This window comes from Hylaeus anthracinus, unplaced genomic scaffold (genome assembly GCF_026225885.1).
Source record: "Hylaeus anthracinus isolate JK02 unplaced genomic scaffold, UHH_iyHylAnth1.0_haploid 3, whole genome shotgun sequence".
Lineage (NCBI taxonomy): Eukaryota > Metazoa > Arthropoda > Insecta > Hymenoptera > Colletidae > Hylaeus > Hylaeus anthracinus.
The window spans coordinates 135865-147996 of NW_026535284.1; positions in this window are offsets into that span (position 1 = coordinate 135865).

Below are 12132 nucleotides of genomic sequence, written 5' to 3' on the forward strand. Positions count from 1 at the left end.
TATTGGCTATTAAGTGCCGCAACCTCTGTGCACTTAGAGTCAGTGATGCTAGTCGGGACGCATTAATGACCGCGGCTAGAATGACCGTTAACAGTGTCGTATCTACGGTAACAGGAGTGCTATGGTTATTGTTGTGGTTATGAGCGCGAAATCATGAATATATTTGTCTGTATTACTTATATATTGTCTATACTTTTATATTTTCTCTATATATTGTCCTATCTTTATCCTTAAGGGGATAGACCCGGGTAATGCAGCGAGATGACATTACCGGCAAAAATGGGCCTAAAAAGGAGTTCGCGATTTTTCGCTGTTCGTCCTTATATATGTATTTATTTGATGCATCTCTAAGGGGTTTGCATGGCCCCTTCTATTTACACTTCCTTACTCCTTAAACTTACCTTAATCTTACATTACCTTATCCTAACTTATTCTATCCTTACCCTATCCTTATCCTACACTTAATCTCTATATACAAAAACAAAAAACAAAAAACGCGAGAGAGAGAGAGAGAGAGAGAGAGAGAGAGAGAGAGAGAGAGAGATGCATTGCGCCCCCGCTTCCGGGGCATTCCCCACCCTTCCCGATCCTCCTTCCTTCAACCACTCCCCACATCCATTCTTATCCTCTCTAACTCTTTCATCCATCATTCTCCCCTCCCCGACTCGCACAAAATTTCCCTAATCCTTTCCTCTATCCCCCTCCCTTCTTCCTCCCCCCTGCTCTCACGCGCTGCTCCAACACATGCTTCCACGTCTACCCCCCCCCCGCACAAACCCTCTCCTCCTCCCCAGCCAATACCTCGCCTCTCTAAGCTCCCCCCCCATCCTTTACCTCATGATCCTTTTCCATCTACCCTCTCCCCGCCCTTCCTTTAAATACTCCGGGATCCCTTCCACCCTGATCTCTTTATACCACCTGTTATACCTCCATTCCCCCGCCTTTTCGTCTCTCTCCCTGCTCTCTTCTTCCTTATCTACCCTTTACACTTTCTTGTACTCAATCCCTCCCTCCTCTCTAATCCTTTCCATCTCTTCCCCTGTCTATCTCTTCCCCTATCCATCCTCTGTTCTCAAAGAACCTCTCCCTCTCCTCTTCCCACCTCCCCCTTCTTCCCCTTCTCTTCCTCAGCTCCTCCCAACATAATCTTGCCCACTTATTGCCCCCTCCCCTTCTCAACCTCTCCTCATAATTCCACCCCCTCTTTGCCGCCCTCACCCTCATCATGTCCCTCTTTGACTCCTCCCAATCATATATCCCGGTGCCCTCCATTCAACCCCCATTATCCACTTTAAATACCTCTCCTCCAGCGCCTCCAACTTCCTCCACTCCATCCACCCCCAAACCTCCGCTCCGTAACTCGCAACTGTCCATACTAGCCTATCAAATAGCCACAACCTCCTTTCCCACTTCCCTCTGAACACCCTCTGCCCTATCCCCCACACCTGTTTCATCACCCCAGCCGCCTTCGTAATCCTTTCCCTTACTTGTTCCTCCTGTCCTCCATTCCTTTCAAATATATATCCTAAATACTTAAACTCCTTCACTTCTTCCACCTCCTTCCTCCCCCATTTCCATTTAAATATCTTTAATGTCCCCCCTCCTTTTCTAAACCTCATTATCTTTGTCTTCCCCACATTCACTGTTAGCCCCTTACCCTCAAAATACCCCTCCAACTCTGCCATCACCACCCTCATCTCTTCTTCTTTCTTCGTAACCACCACTATATCATCTGGATACGCCAGCATCCTATCCCTCTCTTCCCCCACCCTGATCCCTCCTGCACCAATCCTCTTCATCTTATCCTCCAGATCCGATACAAGGATATTGAATAAGATCGGGATTAACAGGCACCCTTGTCTCAGCCCCCTTACCGTCCAGAACCCCCCACCCAACTTCCCCCCCCCCACCCTTACCTCGCTTTCCGTCACCCGATATATCTCCTCTACCCTCTCCATCAACCCCTATTCCCCTCCCCTATTCCCCTGTCCCTCACCGTTCTCCACAACACCTCTCTATCCACCGTTTCGAAGATCGCCTTTAGATCTAAAAATAACGCTACTATCTTTCCTTTCTCCCTCGTCAACGCCCTGTCTACCAGATAGTTTAACACATATATGTTTTCTATCGTTCCCTTCCCTTTTTTAAAACCCACCTGCCATTCCCCAAACACCACCTTACTCTCTGCCTCCTTCTCTATTCTATTAGTCAGGATTGCCACATAGATCTTATATAACGTTGGCATCAGCGTTACCCCTCTAAAGTCTTCCACCCTCAACCCCTCTCCCTTTTTCAGCACTGGCACTATCACCCCCTCCTTCCATTCCTCCACCCAACCTTCTCCCCCCACACCCTGTTACATATTCCCCGTACTTCCACACTTCATTCCCCAACCCATCAATTCCCTGTGCTTTGTCGTCCTCCAACGCCCTTACCACCGCCATAAATTCCTCCTCTCCTATCTCCTCCACCCACTCCCTCCTCGCCTTCTCCCTCCCACATCTCACTTTATACTCCATCCCCCCTAACAATCTGATAAAGTATTCACTCCATTCCTCCATTTCTATCCCTTCTCCTACCCACCTCCTCCCTCCCCTCTCTTTCTTGAGCAGCACCCATACTTCCTTATCCGTTCTGATCGCCTCCACCTCCCTCCCCAGCCTCTCCTCTTCTTCTTCCTTCTTCGTCTTACACAGCTCCTTATATCTTTTCTTCTCCACCCCATACTCCTCCCTTCCCACTTTTCCCTTTATCCACTCCCTTAGTTTCCTTCTCAACCCACTTCCCCCCCCTCCCCTATCTCTGTTCCCTCCTTCATTGCTTCTTTAATTTTCCTCTTCAATCCCTCCTACCTCTCCATCGCCGACCCTCCTCCCCTGCCCCTTCTGTTATCTCCCACCTCCTTGCCTTTTCCTTTTAATTCCACCACGATCGGCTGGTGGTCCGAGTCCACCCTATCCTCTACCACCAACTTACAACATTCCCTCCTGGTGTCCTCATCCACCATCGCCAGGTCAATTACCGACTCTCCCCACCCTCCCGAGTATGTATACTTCCCTATTTCGTCTCCCTCTATGTCCCCGTTTAAAATTCCCCATCCACATTCCTCAACTACCCCTACCAATCTTCTACCCATCCCATTCATCTTTTTATACCTCGATCTTCTCCCTCCGCCTATCTTTTCCTCCCAATCCTCCCATGCTCCCCTTCCCTTCTCTCCTACTCTCGCGTTCATATCCCCTCCTATTATTATCCTTCCCCCCCCCCGCTCTCCTTCATCCATTTTCTAATCCTTTCCAACTTCTTCTCCAAATCCTGATTTACATATACTCCCACCACTCTCCATTTCTTACCTTCTACCTCAAAGCTGCTCGTTATAATTTCTTCTTCCTCTCTCAAATCCTCTCTTTCCTCTCCTTTATTTCTCCTAAACTCCTTCCTTATCCCCAACACCATCCCTCCAATCGCCCTCCCTTTCCTATTTACCCTCCTCGCTGGCTGGTGGCCCCACCACCAACCCCTCGGCAGTCTCTTACTTATCTTCCCCCAACTTTTTTCCTCCGTCCAAGTTTCCATTCCTACCATTACATCCCTTTTCTCTAGTCCCTCCCAAAATTCTTCGTCCTTATAACTCAATCCCGCCAAGTTCCAGAATGCAATTTTGCACCCCCTCCCACCTCCTACCTCCGCCCCTTTTTTTCCGTCCGCTCCTACCCGTATCCATTACCCTCTTCCTCCCCCTTCCTCCCTCCCCTCCTCATTTCCCTCTCCCTTATCCCCTTCCATCTCCCTGCTTTCTCTTCCATGACCTCCCCACTCCCTTAACCTTTCCTCCTTTTCACTCCACTTCCACCATGTGTTCCCTATACATATTTTTCCATATCCTACTATCGCCCTTCCACCCGTTCTTCTTTCCTGCTCGTCAATCTCCCTCAACTTCTACTGCATTCTCCTCTTCTTCTGCGTAAGGTCCTCCTCTATTCTTTCTCCTCCTCTCCCTAAATACCTCCTTTTCCTAAAAACCTCCTTTCTCATTATTTCATTTTGTAGCCTTGCCACCACCATTCCCTTCCCACTCTCCCCAATTTGCCCAACCTGCCTTGCGCTTTCCACCTCCCCTTCTACCCCTAGCCTCTTTAACACCTCCTTTACCGCCTCTTTCTCTTTCCCCCTATCCGTCCTTATTCCCCTAATTATTATATTTCTCCTCCTGTCCGCCCTGTCTGTCATTTCCACTCTTTTCTCTAGCCCTTTCAGCTATTCCTACCATTCCCTCTCCCCCTCGCCCCTTCCCTCTCTTCTGTCCCCCCCCTTACCCTCTCCTCCAGCTCCTCTATTTTTTCCCTTAGTTCCTCCTTCTCTGCCCTCCACTCCTCCTCTCTCTTCCTCATCTCCTCCCTCACTTCCCTAATCGATCCGTCTATTAACTCTTTTATATCTCCCATCTGCCCCCTCATTGTCCCCTCCAACGTCTCCCCCATCTCTCGCACCTCCTCCCTCGTCTCCTCTATCCTTCCCTCCAATTTCTCCCCCATCTCTTTCATCTCCCCCCTCAACTCCGTCATAATCCTTATCACCTTTTCTATTCCCATTCTATCCACCCTTTCATCCTCCCTCCCTGGCGACCTTGGTGGAATATATCTCTTCCTCCTCCCCCCGATATTTCCCCCTCTTTACCACTCCCTTTCCCCCCTTTGAAAAAATCCTCCAGGTCCTTCTTCCTTCCCTCGCTCCTTTCTCTTCCTCTTACCCCTTTTACTACCTTCTCCCCGCCGCCTCCCTTTGCACTCCTCGTCTATACCCCCAGCCCTCTGCTGGCCCCTTTTTTCTCTCCTTCCATATCCCTCACTTCTTTCTCCGTTCCTAATCTTTTGCCTGCTCACTTTTCTCTCACACTATCTTTCTCTTCCTGACACTTTCCTACAACTTCCTTCACTCCCCCTTCACCACTCACAATCCACCCTACACTCTTTCCCCTTACACCTACTTTCGCACTTCCTTTATCACTTTCTTCACCCCAACTTCTTCACTTTTCCCTGCCCACATCATTTCCACATTCACTCACTAAACCACCGGAACGGAAGCCTTTTTCGTCCTTATATTAGCACGTTTTGGGCTGAATGAGGGCTCATTCGAAAGAGGAAGGTCCAACGAAGGGTGCTGTGGTCATGATTGAACGATAGTGTGTTGATATTTGATAATATCAGCGTCCAAAGTTGAACAAAAGTCGAGCAAAACACATCCGTAGAATGGAAGTATTTTTAACCGACTTCGAAAAGCAGGAGGTTACTCAATTCGATATGTATTTTTTTTTATGTTCACTGATTACGTCGAGACGGCTCGACTAATCGGAATGAAATCTCTTGGATCTGGTAGAGCATCACTGCTACTTGGTCCAGTAACAAAAACATTTGACCTTTATTTATTTTTTATCACTTTATATCACTTTTATCGCAAAAAAGTACTATTTTACGTATGTTCGGCCTGAAGTCGATGAAATCGACGAAACGCCTTACATTTTGCTGTCGCACAGGTTTTCTCGATGATAACATTTCCAAAATTCATGAATTTTTTTATTGTTTATAACTATTGTGAGACCGATTTACTTTTCTCGACAATCAGTAAAATCTAATTTAATCAATAATCTGAATATGTTATTCTGTCGAGACAAGAAATCCACCCGGCGCGGCGTGGGTCAAGGGGTGACTGGACTCTAAAGAATAAAAATTGAATTTATGTAAAATAAAGATTTAGGGCGCCAGCCGATTTTACGGCAAATCGGCAAACGGAAAATAAGACTCACTCAGGGTGGGTGAGTTGGATGACCCGTGATAGGTAAAGTGAGAGAAAGGATAGAATAAAATTGAGATAAGAAATAGAATAAAGAAATATAATTCAGGTAAAATTAAATCTTCTGACTTACAATATTTATCGATGAATTACGGCTCGCACGCTGCGTATAACTTCACCAATCGATTGCTTGTCGTAACACTTATTAAATAGGCTAAATTAAGAGAATTGAATACAATGATAAAATTAAACGAATATAATGAAGGTAACGCTCGCTAAGACTCTATGATAACTGCGTTCGATTCGTGATCCCAGAATAGAGTGCCGAAAATCGACCCGATCGCACGTGCTCGCCGCTATGTCTCTCTGCCGGCCCTTTTGGCAATATGTGTGCCTGTCGCGACGATTCATTTGAAAAGGGGGGTTGTAGTTGTACGCGATGTAGAGTTTACTTTAATCGCTGTTTTCTTTAAAAGTAGCAGAAAGTAGCAGCTAATTCTTTTTGCTTCTGAAAGCGAAAGGTTCTCCCTTTCATACGATACTAATACTGTTAAAACATGTGTGTATTCATTTTTAAGTAACCGAATTCTTTTCTTTCATATTTATTAACAGATTTCATGTGAATTTTAATTATAAAACACAAAGTATATAACATATAGGTAAGATATTCAACACACTGTAGTTTATATGTAAATATTTCGTCACCCTCTAGATCAATATATTTTATATTAATGTAACTTAAAGGCCATAATGTGGAGCAAAACTCCTCCAAATATCATTAAAATATCTTCAGTAGAACTAAAGTTACAGATTTTTGATCGCCGAGAGCCGTTTCGTCCAACTGTGCGTCGCTCACTGCTTATTAAAAAGATATTAACAAAAAAAGTTGATAACTGTTTTGGTTACAGGCGGCACTTTTCCAGTTAAACTTTACCTTTTTCTTATACAAATATCTAACCTATGCCACGATCTTTACTTGTTCAGAAAAAAAATAGAGATTCGGGGGCTGGCCCCCGGTCAGGGGTTTGGGGGCGAAGCCTCCAACAATGAGTACTGCAGCGCACCACGCAGGTGTGTACACGGTTATCCTGAGAGATGTATATTGCTTTCAGGGAGGTCGAGGGGGCGCAGCCCTCCGCTCGGCAGGGGGCCTGGGAGGCAAGCGCAGCTCCACAGCAAGCGTATAGTTTTGAAACGTACGTTTTTTAAATTTTGTAAAAGGTTTTTTAGCTGAAAGCATGCACCTTGAAACCGTACGCTTGCTGGGAGGCTGCACCCTCTCAACCTCCCTGAAAGCAATATACATCCCTCAGGATAACCGTGTACACACCTGCGTGGTGCGCTGCAGTACTCCATGTTTTGGGCCTCGCCCCCAAAACCCCGACCGAGGGTCAGCCCCCGGACCCCCATTTTTTTACTGGACGAGTAAAGATCGTGCATTATACATGCTCTCGGAAAAAGTTTGAACCGTTTTAGTCTTTTTATACAATATAGCGTGTTCGTATGTATAACCTAGCGTAACTTACTAACTTTTTTTGTTAATAACTTTTTAATAAGCAGTGAATGACGGTCAAGTTAGTAAAAAAAGTTACTCAGGAGGGTGCTCTTGACAACATATGTCAAGATGAAGGTCATAGGGAATGGGTCCCCTATTCTGCATATTTACCAAATATTTATAAACAATAATAGATTTTCGACTTTTTGGTGGTTTGATAGTCATCGGTGGATCCTACTATGCAACTGTACGAAAGATTTTCGATGAGATTTGGCCAAGTGATCAATATTTAAAAATGTTATCGAATTTCGGGGGAAAAAAGACTTTTACGTTTTTAATTTTTATTTTTGAAATTAAACGTTGGATGAATAAGCTGTAAATGTAACAAAGTTTCGTCTTGTCATTGTCTATAGGGAAGTATTTTTTTAAATTGATTTGACGAGTTTATAAAGGTTCTAACCAAATAAGCATGATAAAAGTATCCCCAAACTAAATTGAACGGGGTTCATACTATTCGATACATGGTTCGAAGAAACCCCTTTTCACAGAGTTTTGATCCGTTATCTCTACTACAGTGGTAATTACGGAGTGGAAATCATTTTTCGGTTTGCTCTTAATTATTCCCCTTCTGCTCAATACAAAATTATTAAAAAAATAATTGTTATTTTATCAATTAATATGCACATTCGAAAATTTTATCAGAATTTTTGGATTCAAATTCGAATTTTACTCTATACTTTTTAAAGTAAAGAAATATAAAATTAATAATTTTTTTACGATAACGCACTTTTTCAAAGAATCTGAAAAAATTAGACATTAGTAGTTATAATGTTGTACTATAGCTGTAAGCATTCGAAGATGGTCACGTAAGTAATTAAGGCTATATAAAGCATTTTTTCAATCTTTTAATGATCTTTGATTTTGTTGTCTACGTTGCACCCCTTCAAAATTCTGAAAAAATGAGAGATTACTAATTCTAATCAGGGCTTCATACTGAATAAATATAAACGTGATCACTTGACAACTTCGATAAAAAATTGACGATCAAAATATTTTTGAATTTTTTAAAATTCGAATTTGCATCCACAAATTCTGGAAAAGATTCTTGTACGTGCATATTAATTGGTAAAATAACCGTGATGTCCACTCCGCAATTACCACTGTAGTAGAGATAACGGATCAAAATTCTGTGAAAAGCGGTTTCTTCGAACAACCTATCGAACGGTATGAACTCTGTTCAATTTGGTTTGGAGGCACTTTTAGCATGTTTATTCGGCTAGACCCTTTCGTCCACTGGCGTGGGGTGCTTAAACTACAACCGCGACCGTATTAGTAACAGGATGATTATTTAATTAGTTTTTTGGACTTGCATTTTACCATAAATCATTTATTAAGGTTCACGTAAACATAGTATAAATCGAGAGATCGATTTACGTCAAGTGGATCGACTGGAAGTATCAGAGGTATGAGTGAAACAAATTAAAGACGATATTGCTTACAAAAAGGAAGTAAAGAAGATAATCCAAGAGATAGTTGGTGTAGAAATGAGGAGTGTAAAGCAGCATATAGAAGAGTTGGAAGAATGATATAAGGAGAAGGTAGGAGTGCTGCAAGGGTAACCTACAGCGTAGCAGTGAAAGAAAAGAAAAAAGAAAGGTGATAATTATCAAACCCAAAGTACACCAGGAGAGCGAAGAAACGAAAAAAAACGATAAAAGAGAAGGTGGATATTAAAAGTATGGCGATGGGAATAATGAAGCTGAAGAAAGGCAGTAAAGGGACAGTGATCCTGAGATGCGAATCAGGAGAAAAAAATTGAAACATTGGAGGCTGCTTTACAAAAGAAAATGGGTGAAGATTTTAAAGTTATTGAGTCAATGCAGTTGAAACCGAAGATAAGAATAGTAAATGTGGTAAAAAGAGTCAAATAGAGAAATATCTAGAAACAAATGAGAGTATAACGAAGCATCAAGCTGTTGGAGCAAACTGTTGGAGTGGTTTAGATCGTACTTAAACAATAGCTGTTTAATGAGGTATTGTCGGAAATTATTGCAACAAAATACGGTGTGCCGCAAGGATTCATGTTAGAGCCTTTGCTGTTCATTATATACATATATAAACGATGTAGTCGATATATGCCCGGAAGACTGTAGTATAAAAATGTTTGTTGACGATACACTAATATATGATAATTGACATAGCAGTGAGGAGGTAGAAAGAAAGATGAACGGGACACTAAATATAGTATAATGATGGATGAACAGAAATAAACTGGTAATGAATGGAGAAAAAAAAATATACATGTCGAATTGAGTAACCTCCTCCGTTTCGAAGTCGGTTAAAAAACTAAATTTATGATTGTGAAGAGTGCGAGGAAAGAATTGGGAGGGAATGTTGTTTTGAAATGAATAGATGGGAGCGAACTTGAACGTGTAGAAGTAATGAAATATTTAAATCCTCCGCCCCGGGCCGAGGCAGGGAACACTCGGGGCCCCCAAGTCCCTATAATTAACCCCCCCCCCCCCAGCCGGTACTAGAGGGTGCCGAAGAAGTGTAACCTGGTTCCTATCCGGACCGGATCACTCCACCGCGGGCTCAAACGGTATAAGAAAAACAAAAGAACAGCATGCAAGTTCGTGAAAATAAAAATAGTTAAAATAAAAACTGAAACTAAGCAAGAAAATATAGTCAAATAGGTGAATAAATAAATAAATATGTCGATCAAAAAGAGTCTTGTAGTAAAAATTAAAAACAAATAAATACAGTGAAATCAAAAATAAAATCCAAAGACATCACAAACATATAACTGTAAAGTAAAAGTGTATAAAAGACTAGGTAGTTAAGTGTAAAAATAAATAAATGAATAAATAAATAAGTCACAATAAATATAAAAGAAAGAATACGTGTCTCTCCGGGCTTGGCGCTTCCGCATCTTAACCTCCTGTTCCTCCTCGGCCGCAAAATTCCACTCACGGAGGGCGGCGGGCAGAGCAGGCGATCGTGAACATCGCTGCCCGCTCTGTCGCCGCCAGATGGAAGGGCGGAATCACGGCAAGGTGGCCCGCCGCCTCGGTAGAGATGGTATGGTATCCCCGTATGGCCCGCAGAGCCAGCCCGCGCCGCACTACGCTCTTTCAAAGAGTACCTGGTTACGCCGGCTGCCCTCGTGCGAGCGATGCCACACGGAGGCCCCATAAAGAGCTATCGACCGTACCACTTCCGCATATAAGCGGCGAACCCTCAACTCTGCCCCCCCCCCCCCCCGATATTGGGCACTAGCCGCACTAACGTGGCCGCTGTCCCCTGCATTCTGGGGGTCAGGAGGTCAAAGTGTTCTTTGAAGCGCGAGCGGCCATCGACAATCAGGCCTAGGTATTTCTTGGGGGGCTGATGTCGAGGAAGGTATCCACGACACGAATCCGAAGGTCCTGACTAAATGGCGTCCACGATCAAACCCAACCTCTGGATTTGCCTGACAACGCAGTCCAGGGTGGACTCAGCAAGGTGCCTGGTTCTCCTCCTGTGCTGCTATGCATAGCAGATGATACCCGTATCAGGAGGGAGGCAACCCCGCAGCACCGCATTAAACATGAGGTTCCGCAGGAGCGGTCCGAGGACCGACCTCTGCGAAACCCTGCAGTGCGTTTCCCTACTATGTGCCAACTGGTACCGGCTGGTAAGTACCACCTCCCTGCCGTGGAGATAGTCCCGAACCACCTTCAGGAGATAGGAGGGCACCTGGAAATATTCCAGCGCCGCCGTTATCTTCTTCCAGGGCAGGGTGTTGAAGACGTCGTGATAGGTCTGATCTAGTCAACAAAGATATATACACCTTACATATTTGTTATTTATTTATTTATCCGCTTATTTATTATTATTACATGTGTTACGTCCCAGCTTATCTGAGACTCTTTCTTGGGATCTTAGTATTCAATTAAAGAGCTAAAGCTCACCTTAACTGTATTCGCTAACGGGAAAGAGCAATTCGGGATTGCAATGATTGTTTCCAAGGTTTAGCATATAAATATGTATTGTTACAAAATAACGAGTTTATATTACAATATCGGTTTTGGGAAATCAAGTATACAATTAGTCAGGTACGTTACCGCTTGTCGGTCTTACAGTTTGGTTGTACCAGCTATCTGTTGTGGTCCCAGGGCTGTGCTGTTGCAAGGATCTGTTTGTCGGCAACTATCACTTGCGACACGGGTCTCTACTAATTAACAACGGACTTTCCTCGGTAACGCCGCGGCGCGCGTACGATTACTCTGTCCGTGACTACAATAATTTAGTATTTGACGACCAAAGTGCGACGCTGAGTGCGTGTTCGATTGACGATAAGGGTTCGATGTGATCTTAACCGATTATACGTCGGACTTTCGTAGGTAACGACAACGCGTGAAGTTAACCTGTCCGCGACTGCAAGTTTTCGGTAATCGCCACGATGATAACGTACTGACAGCGGAATAAAAGAGAGCTCCCTGGGGCGTGTCCACGGGTTTATATACTAGCTGATCCTCGCATGGCACGAGCCGTGTTCGGGAACCCTCGTTTTTGCATCCGTTGAAATCGGGAGGAATCCCAAGTTCAACGGATGTGCTGACGTTGAGTGCTGACGCCTATTTCGCTGATTCGCGGATCCCACGATTCGGTTCCCGAGAAACGGTTTCCGAAACGTGCGTCAAGCGCATTCCTAAAAGTATCTGATCCTAACTCTTCGCAATGCGAGGTCGATGAAAAGGGACACCGGCAGGGCCGGTTGTAACACATGCATTTTACATTTTACATATACAACTGTTAACACACACACACACACACACACACACACACACACACACACACACACA